The 8,883-nt window shown below is 49.9% G+C and overlaps 1 protein-coding gene across 2 annotated transcripts in view; it reads right to left on the bottom strand.

The window, feature by feature from the left end:
- The window catches only part of Rftn1 (raftlin, lipid raft linker 1), a 286,679-nt gene extending 284,272 nt beyond the window's left edge, over nucleotides 1-2,407 (bottom strand). Inside the window, exon 1 of one of the 2 annotated variants that reach the window (XM_004631675.2) lies at nucleotides 2,135-2,407. The gene's annotated coding sequence lies outside the window, so the exon portion shown is untranslated. The remainder of the gene's footprint in view (nucleotides 1-2,134) is intronic. The other variant, XM_023715761.1, reaches the window with a different exon arrangement.
- Between the last annotated feature and the right edge of the window lie 6,476 nt (nucleotides 2,408-8,883).

Below are 8,883 nucleotides of genomic sequence, written 5' to 3'. Positions count from 1 at the left end.
TAGATAAATTTTACCTTAAAAGCACAAACATTCGTTGCACTCCAACAGTGTGCTTAAATACAGCGCTTACCTATGACCTTTATAGTGTCTGGAATTTACTTGAAATTTCATACAAATACAAACTGGACTGATGGATGGGAAACAGGATGAGCGGACAAAAGTACTAAAAACCAACACAAGAAAATGCTCATTACAGAGTATGGGCAGGAGTGTTTGGGTGTTAAGTGTTCCTGAAACTTTTTTTGCTTAAAAAGGGGGTGTTTGCAGGCGTGTCACTGTGCCCTTGCCTTAACCCAAGTTAAACACTTGACAAGGCACCCATACCCTCCAACCCCTGGGATTGCATGGGTTCAATTCTGAGGACAAATGAAGATCTGAGGAACACAAGGAGCTTTATGGGAATAGCTATCACTCAAGCCTGAGACTTTCTGACTGTTTCCTTACAGTCAAAGCCATTATCTGAATGTAAGCCAAAACTTCCTGCTCAAAAGAGAGAGAAAAAGACCTCACTGAACTCCTGCAGCAAATCTATTACCATACAGTGCTTCATTTTCATTCGCCCCAGGTCCAAACAACCAAAACCCAAATGAAAAGAAACCGACCTAAGAACTGGCTACACTAATCAGACAGAGAGGCGTCCAGTTCGACGGGCTACTTAGGGAGCCCAGGAGCCACCGTGGGTAAGAGGACACAGTGCTCTTCTGTCTGAGGGCAAAGTGATTTCTCCAAGGTTAGCGGACACGCACCTAAGTGCCCAAGAGCCTGCGGCTCAACTCTTCGGTGGGGTTAGCGTCGAGGGGGTCACTAGAACTTCCTGGGAATTTGGCTGTTCAAAAGTACCAAGTAGGAACCACAGCCGCCAGGAGTACATGGGGTGCACGATGGCCTGACCCACAGGCCCCGAGGGTGCTCACACTACACCCAACTTTCCTCCGGGGCTAGGCCTCCCTTATCCTGAGATGACACAGGATGACAGGGATTGGAATATGCCTGGTCCGTCTGTATGCTCAGCATCTGTAAATGGTTGCAAGGATGGAGACAAAAAGAGCCGTTCTTGGGGCTGGGGAGATGGCTCAGTAGAATAAGCACTTGCCTGGCAAGCGCAACAGTCTGAGTTCAATCCCCGGTTCCACCAAAAAAAAAAAAAGAGCAGTTCCTGGGAGCCAGGGAAGTGACTTATACCCAAACACTTGTGCCACTCTCTCTGGTGATAGCGGCTGTTGCTGCTGGCGATGTTAAACAGTTTTTGTTTTGTGTGTGTTTTTTTTCAGCCCCCACAGGCATATGGAGCAGCTGAACACGAGCCACAGACAACAGGCGGGCAGCAGGGAGCAAGCCAGGGTCAGAGCCAGCCCTCCACGAGGTTCTCCTTGCCCAAAACAGCGGCGCCCAAGGTGAAGGGCACCAGCTTGGCCCAGAACAGACGCGCATGCTTGACAACTCGGCTTCCTTTCTGCTCAGACCTGTACCCACCTGAGCGTCCCCTGCGCTCACCGGTTTAGGGCAAAGAAGGAAAATAAACCCCTTTTCCAAAAGGAAAAGTCCGGGCTTCCACTGCCCAGGGTCTCTCCACGCCCTGCTCATCGCCTCCAAAGGGACAGGCGACCTCTCAGCACTGGACAGGTCCGGTGTGGGCCACACAGTAGCTCTGCCCAGGAGGAAGCCCACCTCCGAGGCGCACGAGGGTCGTGGGTAAGTGAGGCGCTGGTCCTCCGTATGCCACCCTGTAACCTGGACTCGGAGGTTACCTCCCGCCTGACCTTCGCTGGGCACAGCGTGGAGCCGCGTGTCCTGGGCCCACCTGTAGCCTCAGCGTTCCCACCGCGTCCCTTCTAGGGGAACCCACGACACCCAGCGTACTACTACGAGCACCTCTCCAATCCGCCATGGATGATCCCCCAACCCACCCCCCGAAAAAAAGTTGGGCCAATAGCCCGGCACCCCGCGAGCAGTCCGGTCCCCATCCAACCCAGGCCGAGGGGATCGAACGGCAGGTCCGGGGACCCCGCACGGGGCAACCTGCAGGGAGGTGCCTTGCGGGGCTCGCCCTGTTCGCTGGGGACGGAGTGTATAGGACCGAAAAAAGAGGTGCCCGTGACCCCGACAGCCGGAGCCCTGCCGCGCACCCACCTACCTTCCCGGGTCGGCGACGCTGTGGGCGCGGGCTCCCCGAGACGAGACGTTGCGTCCCGGGAGGAAAGTTTGTGTTCTTCGGCTGCGACGGCGCTCGGAAAACGTGGGCGCCGGGGTGGCGGCAGACCGTGGTGGCGGGGCGTGCTCGCTTGTCCGTCCCTGGGGTGATCGGCGCGTGTCCCTCCCCAGAGCCCGCGGCCGCCGCGCTCCCGCTCGCTCGCTGCGACCTGAGCCCCGCGCGCTCCGGCTTCAGCCCCGACGCGCCCCCGCCGCCGCTGCGCGTCCGCTGGCTACACTTCCTCTTCCTCTGAACTCATGTGCAAAATATGCTGCGCTGCATCTTCAGGGGAAGCCGAGCGGCCCTGACAGCCGCAGTGGGAGCCGTGGGCCCGCCCAGCGTACACCCCTCCGCACTCCCCTCTGCGCCCCGCGCCCCCTTCCAATTCGGCGCCCCGCCTCCGCGCAGCTGCAGTCTTGGGGACTTGCTCGCGGTCCAGGAGGTCTGAGGCTGACCTTCACCCTCAACCCGCCTAACCAGGTTGTGTGTTTTTCGGCGCGGAACGTGGGAGACTAGGATTCCCCTAGATTTGAGCCAAGATGCTGGAAGGGTGAACTCCATTGAGGTGCGGGGAGGGGCCAGGGACAGGGCACCAAGCTGAGGTCCCATGCCACAGGTGGCAGAGTCCCTGTCTTCTGGGTGTTGACCAAGTTATTTCTTGGGAAGTAGCTCTTCCTTAGAGGAACGATAGGGCTGTCGTCCCCTTATCATCTTGAATTCCACCTACATATGGTATTTTGAGGGGAGACTTGGTGAATCGGCTACCCTGGAAGGCAAAAATTACATAAAGTCCTGTTTACGTAAATACAGGACTTTCTGTAATTTTACATAAAAGTTCCAGGGCCTGGAATGGCACAGCATTGCCAAAGTGAGACGTGAGGCGGTGGGCCCATTTTAAAGACTATCATTTTTGGCACTAAACAAGGCAAAACGACTGTGGAGAAGTTGAGAGAGGAATCCCAAAACCAAATGGTTAGAATCGGCTTCCTCATTTGTGTCCCCATTTCTGTGTGACTTGGACCTGTTCATTTGTCATAGAGCACTTCCTCCTGCGCTATTAAATGTGTTTAGGAAGCACTTGGTAGCTTGGCTGTTATCATTATTATCGTTGTTACAAGGGAGCTGGAACAAGAAGGCTGAAATAATTTAGTCAATTACCTCCATTTTCTGCTTGGGCAAAGAGGAATCCTGAGGCAATGGAGCCCCTGGGCAGTGGAGGGGTGGTTTAGACCCTAGTGTTTTAATGAGGTCCTTCTGGTACTAATAACACCTCCTAGGGGGTAAGAAAGCTCTGTGTTGTTTTCAGGAATTCATCTTGTTACCACCGCTCCCGGTGGCCATCCCGCATCCCAGTTCAGCTCCCGCTCCAGTCCTTTCCCTTTGCTAGTTTGTTTTTCTCCACCCCACCACTTCCTGTCATCACTTAACTCAGCAACTGTGATTCCCTCCCTTCCTCCTGCCCTTGAGCTTGACATTTGGGAGAAAACAGTAAGATCAGGGGACAACCCAAATCCAGGTCCAGAAGCACGCCAATAGTTTTGAACGTCGTTTTATGAAGCCAAAGGCGGGGATTATTATGCTACTTAAAAATCCTGCCTGAGGCCTTGAGTTGCAGTGTCAGAGCCCATGTGAAACCTTTCTCAACCTTTGACAGCCGCTCTGGAGGAGAAAGAAAGTGGTATTTATTAGAAGTAACTAGTACTTAAACACAAGGTGTTTAAAAGAAAAGAATAAGGTAGAGGGAGGCTGCAGAACGCTGTAGTTAGAGAAAGTAGTTGATTTCTTTTAAGCAAATTATTTCCACTTAGGAAATTTGTGTGCACAGTTGTATTTTAGTGTGTGTTCATAAAAAGAAAAGCAGGTCTTTGTGGCTATTCTGATGGTTTCCTTTTTCTTTTTTTTTTTCTGAGTATTAATAATTTGTAAATGTCTTCAATGATTTTTTTTTCTCCTGTTTGGCTTTATTTTTTTTTTTAGGTTACCCTAAAATTCTTGACCTTTCCTACCTGACATGTAGTAGGGGTTCATTAAACAGGTGCAGAATGAATGAATGGGTCATTAACATCCAAATCTTTTCAAGTTTCCTGTATATTCTCTTTTACCTGAACTGTGCAAGGAAGAGCCAAGCATTAGAATCACTTCTCTTGCGTAGAAAGCTGCCTCAATCTTCCACTTGGCTGCCATGGGCTGGCCAGCCAGGGGACAGATACTGGGCAGCCGGGCCTTACCTCTAACTGACCTCATCTACCCGGCATCAACCCCAAAGATGCTGGAACTGTATCCTGGTGGGTTACCTTGGCAACCTCACAATGTCATCTGTTAGAATGTCCTAGGGCGGCAGCTTTTAATTCTATCACAGCGGTCTCATCGGGGGTCATGTAATAGTGCTGTTTTTCCTCTGCTCACACTTCTTCCCCTATGATTTAACACTAAGTACTTGGGGAGGGAGCCGAACACGGGAAAAGCAAGCTATTACCGCACACAGGTCACAGATGGCCTCAGAACTGGGGTCCCAATGGATTGAAGTCGACAAAACGCGGACCCCAAGTTAATGGGGAAGCTGGTTCTTCTCACACCCCCTGTGGAAAGGAGAGGAGGGAAGCCAGTCTAGGCAAGTGCAAGAAGCAGCCAGAGCCAGACTGTGCGAGGCATGTAAAACCTCAGCAGCAGGACCCCAACCCAGCAGTGCTTTCTTGGCTTCAGCAGTTAGCTCACCAGCACACACACCATTTCTGGGATGATTGAGGCTGGGGATGCCACCAGTTCAAGCAGTTTGGCATCCCAAGTACACCCAGGCTTGGAGCGAAGGAGAACCTCTAAAGAACTCCATTGCCCATTATTCTGTAGAAAGCAGTAAGAACTTTTGGCAGAAAATAGGCCTAACAGAGACAGTTTGGTGGCCTAAATGCCTTCCTGGTAAGTGCAAGGTCCAGAGTTGGATCACCGCACGCCTGTAATCCCAGTGCTGGGGAGGCTGAGACAGAAGGGTCACTACAAGTCTGAACTGTGTAGTGAGACCCTGTATCAATCAATCAATCAATCAACAAATAAATAAATATGAAAAAAAAGAGAAAATAGGCCCAACAAGAGCTTTGGAACCTGAAGCATTATTGTCCTAGTTGCTTATTTACAGGACTAGGAAACATAGAGCTTATACCCACCAGATGAATGGCACCAGTTCACCATTTCAGGGCGGATGGAAGAGATAAGTACACTCATCTTTGCCCCAGAGGTGCAAGAATTATTCATCTTTATTATCAGCGTTAATATTTTAAGTGGCTAGAGTCACAGTTGGGCCAGTGCATCATACTCAGTTGTTACAGGAAGCGGCCTCAGGAAGGGTAACAAGGGTTCCTGTAAGGAGTCTCAGTGGCAGAGCCTGAGGTTCTGTCACACAGGGTTAGTGACTGGGGAGAAACACCTGCCTTTGATTCACTGTTGCAGGCCCAGCTCTGGAAAGCTGGTTCCACACTAGTCACAGTGGAGCAGAGTAAGACTTATGCCAATGTGAAGACGTGCCCCTGCCTCCCTCCGTGGTGTGGGTGTGTGAGCTGGGAGGGGGGAAGGAGCCTGTGAGGTATGTTTTGCATATTCATTGATCCACCAAAGCCAGAGACTTTTGTCCAAAGTACAGTCAAGCTCATACTTTGAAAATACCACCCACAGGCATCGCCAATTTGAGGAAATATTGGATGAGCGCCAAATATTCCATTCACCACCATCCAAAAGAAATATTGTTATTCTGCTCCTGAATCTACTCTTCATTTTCCTTCTGAATTCAGTCTGAGGCAGACAGGCAGTTCAGGGGCGCAGGGGCCCTCCTGTGGCTGTGAGAGAATTTGCTCTCTGGAGCAGAGAGCCATCGGAGGCTGAGTCTCCCAGTGTTGTGAGAAACTGCTGCCACTCTCCCCACGTCTCCAGAGGAATCCTCTGGCTTTGTGAAAAGCCAGCCGCAGCCACCGGCGTGTTGGGTTAGCCCATTTGTGAGGCACACTTCTATACTTGTGTTTGTGTAAAAACTTCTTATTACCAGAGATAGGGAGGGGACACAATGCGATTGGAAAACGTGGAGATTTTTCAAATTAAATAATTGATTACAGTAAAAGACACATTGCCATAAATCCCCCTGAAAATGGGTCCCCTCACCTCGAACACACTTGTCCCATTTCTCCTGTCACTTCTTTTTTTAAAAAAATCTTTTATTTATTTATTTACCTATTGGGTAGAGGTTCTCACTACCCAGCTTGGACTCATAGTGATCCTCCTGTCTCAGCCTCCGCAGCACTGGGATTACAGGTGTCCACCACCACGGCCAGTTTTGGGGCCCACACTGTGTGTCCCAGGGTTCCAGGACTAGCACAGCATGTGGTACCAGGGATCAGGGATTCAAACCCGCGTCCTTGTGCTTGCCAGGCAGGCGCTTAGCCCACCGAGCTGTCTCTCCAGCCCACTCTTGTCACTTTCTGAAGCAGTTCTGGAAGTTCTCTCATGGGTCTTTAGTAGTGTTCTCACACTGTCTTGATGTCCTGGGTCCGTTTAAAACATTCACCTTTCATGGTAACTTTACACATTCTGGGTAAGAGGCAGGAGTAACACAGTGCCAGATCGGGTAAATAAAGTAGATGAGGACTCACCATAATGTCTGTGTGAGCATGCCTTTCCCTTGGGGTGGCGCCCCGCAGCAGCATTCACTATATTTTTTTAATTACACTTTATAAAGACACTCATGAAAGAGAATCGCCAGAACAGCTTCACAATAGTGGCAAAAATGACAGGATAAGCATGTTCAAAGCCAGGAGAGAATTGTGAGGTGGCTTAGTGGAAATGGTTTTTTTTTGTGATAGTTTTTTTAAAATTTAAACATTGGGCTGGTGAGATGGCTCAGTGGTCTAAAGCACCTACTTAGAACAAGCTTAGCAGGGCACAGGGACCGCGGTTCAATCCCCCAGCACCACATGCCAGCCAGCCCCGCCCTCTGGTGGGCTGAGCTGGCCACACACACACACACACACACACACACACACAAATTAATTAATTAATTAATTAATTTAAAGAAAAAGAAATAAATTTTTAAAAAAACAAAATTTAAACATTCACCATATATTCTGGTCACCTCTGATAGGTAGGCAGACAGACAGTGATAGACAGAGGTTCCTCAGATGTCAGAAAGGGGGAGATTGTGGGAGAACATTACTATACAAATGGCTGGATGGTTTTTTCATATGTTAATTAACATTAGTCCTTTCCACCTCTCTACCCTCTCCCTGCCATATTTCGGACTGTGCTATACTAAGTAATCCTCTTCCCACCAATTTAGGCAGCTAAAGGATCCATAGTTGTCAAAAGGGAGCATTAGCAGAAAAAAGTTAAAACCTGGCTTTGAGTCTCCAAAGTTAAGGTCCAAATATAAAATGAAAAATATGGAAAGACAAGGAAACAAGCAAAGCCAGAATCCCTACTATATCTCCTTTCCATATGCCAGCACCCCACCCACAAGCCCGTACACACACCTTCTGAGGACAAGTAAAAGCTGCCCAGTTGGAGAAAAGGAAACAAGACCAGTCAAAGGGGATATGTCCACATGGGGGTTGGGGTTCAGGATCTGACTCGAATCAGAATTCAGAAACCTCCAACCTGCCACTCAAGGGCAAATCATTCCTTCAACCCTTAGGATCCCAATGGTAGATTTCTCAGTTCTTGGAACTCATGCAGCAAAACACTGTAGACAGCAGGCAGAGGAAGGAAATGTATCGTTCGTCCTTCCCACTGTCAGTGGGCAATGCCGTGGTCCCAGCAGCAGCCTGAGTACAACCTACAGAGCACCTAGGAAGACTGACACTCCTCAGGTGTAGCCCTTATTTATTGGCCTGGGATGTCTTGAGATGGAAGGAAAGGGCCCTGGTGCCCAAGCAGCAGATAGAAAGACAATCCAAGGACATGACAAGATACTCCCGCTGATTCCCACAGTCTTGGACCTAGAGGGCCTTAATGGACCAGCTCGGGCCCTCCCTCACGGGCAGTCCTGTGGTTGTCACACCTGTTGTTCCCCCGATGTTCCGCTTCTCCTTTTCTGGCTCTGATCATTTCTCACCGTGGCTCCCTGTGTTTGGGAGATGACATGACTTGTCCTGGATGATGAATGATGAGCAGAAGTGGCATCCATCACTTCTTCCAACGCAGAGTTAACTGTCAGGACAAGCTCTTGCCCCTTTTGCCTCATCCTTCCCTCTAGGAAGGCCACCAGCTGCCTATCAGTAGCAGGTCCTGAGTGATTGTGAGAAGCCGCATCCTTGATCTGACTTGTACTAAGTATATAACATACACAAGAAATAACTTGTTTAGGGCCTGCAAGGTAGCCCAGTGGACTAAGCACATGCTTAGGCAAGCACAGGGACCAGGGTTCCATCCCCAGGACTACATGCTGCACAGACCCCACCCCCAGGTTCTGCTGAGCCAGCCACTGAGACCAGGCGTGGAGGCTCATGCCTGTAATCCCAGCACTGGGGAGGCTGAAAACAGGAGGATCACTATGCGTCTGAGCTGCATAGTGAGACCGTGTACCAAATACATGAAAATTTTTTTTAAAAAGAAATGACTTGTTTTAAAGCCACTGAAAGTATAAGTTGTTTGTTTCTGCAGGTTACTCAGCCTGCCCTATCCAGTAACCCTACTAAAACCCATGGAATGCCCTG

The sequence above is a fragment of the Octodon degus genome, unplaced genomic scaffold, assembly GCF_000260255.1.
Source record: "Octodon degus isolate 3935 unplaced genomic scaffold, OctDeg1.0 scaffold00043, whole genome shotgun sequence".
In the NCBI taxonomy this organism is placed as follows: Eukaryota; Metazoa; Chordata; class Mammalia; order Rodentia; family Octodontidae; genus Octodon; species Octodon degus.
The sequence above is the reverse complement of the archived record's forward strand: the minus strand, read 5'-3'. Positions and strand labels throughout refer to the sequence as shown.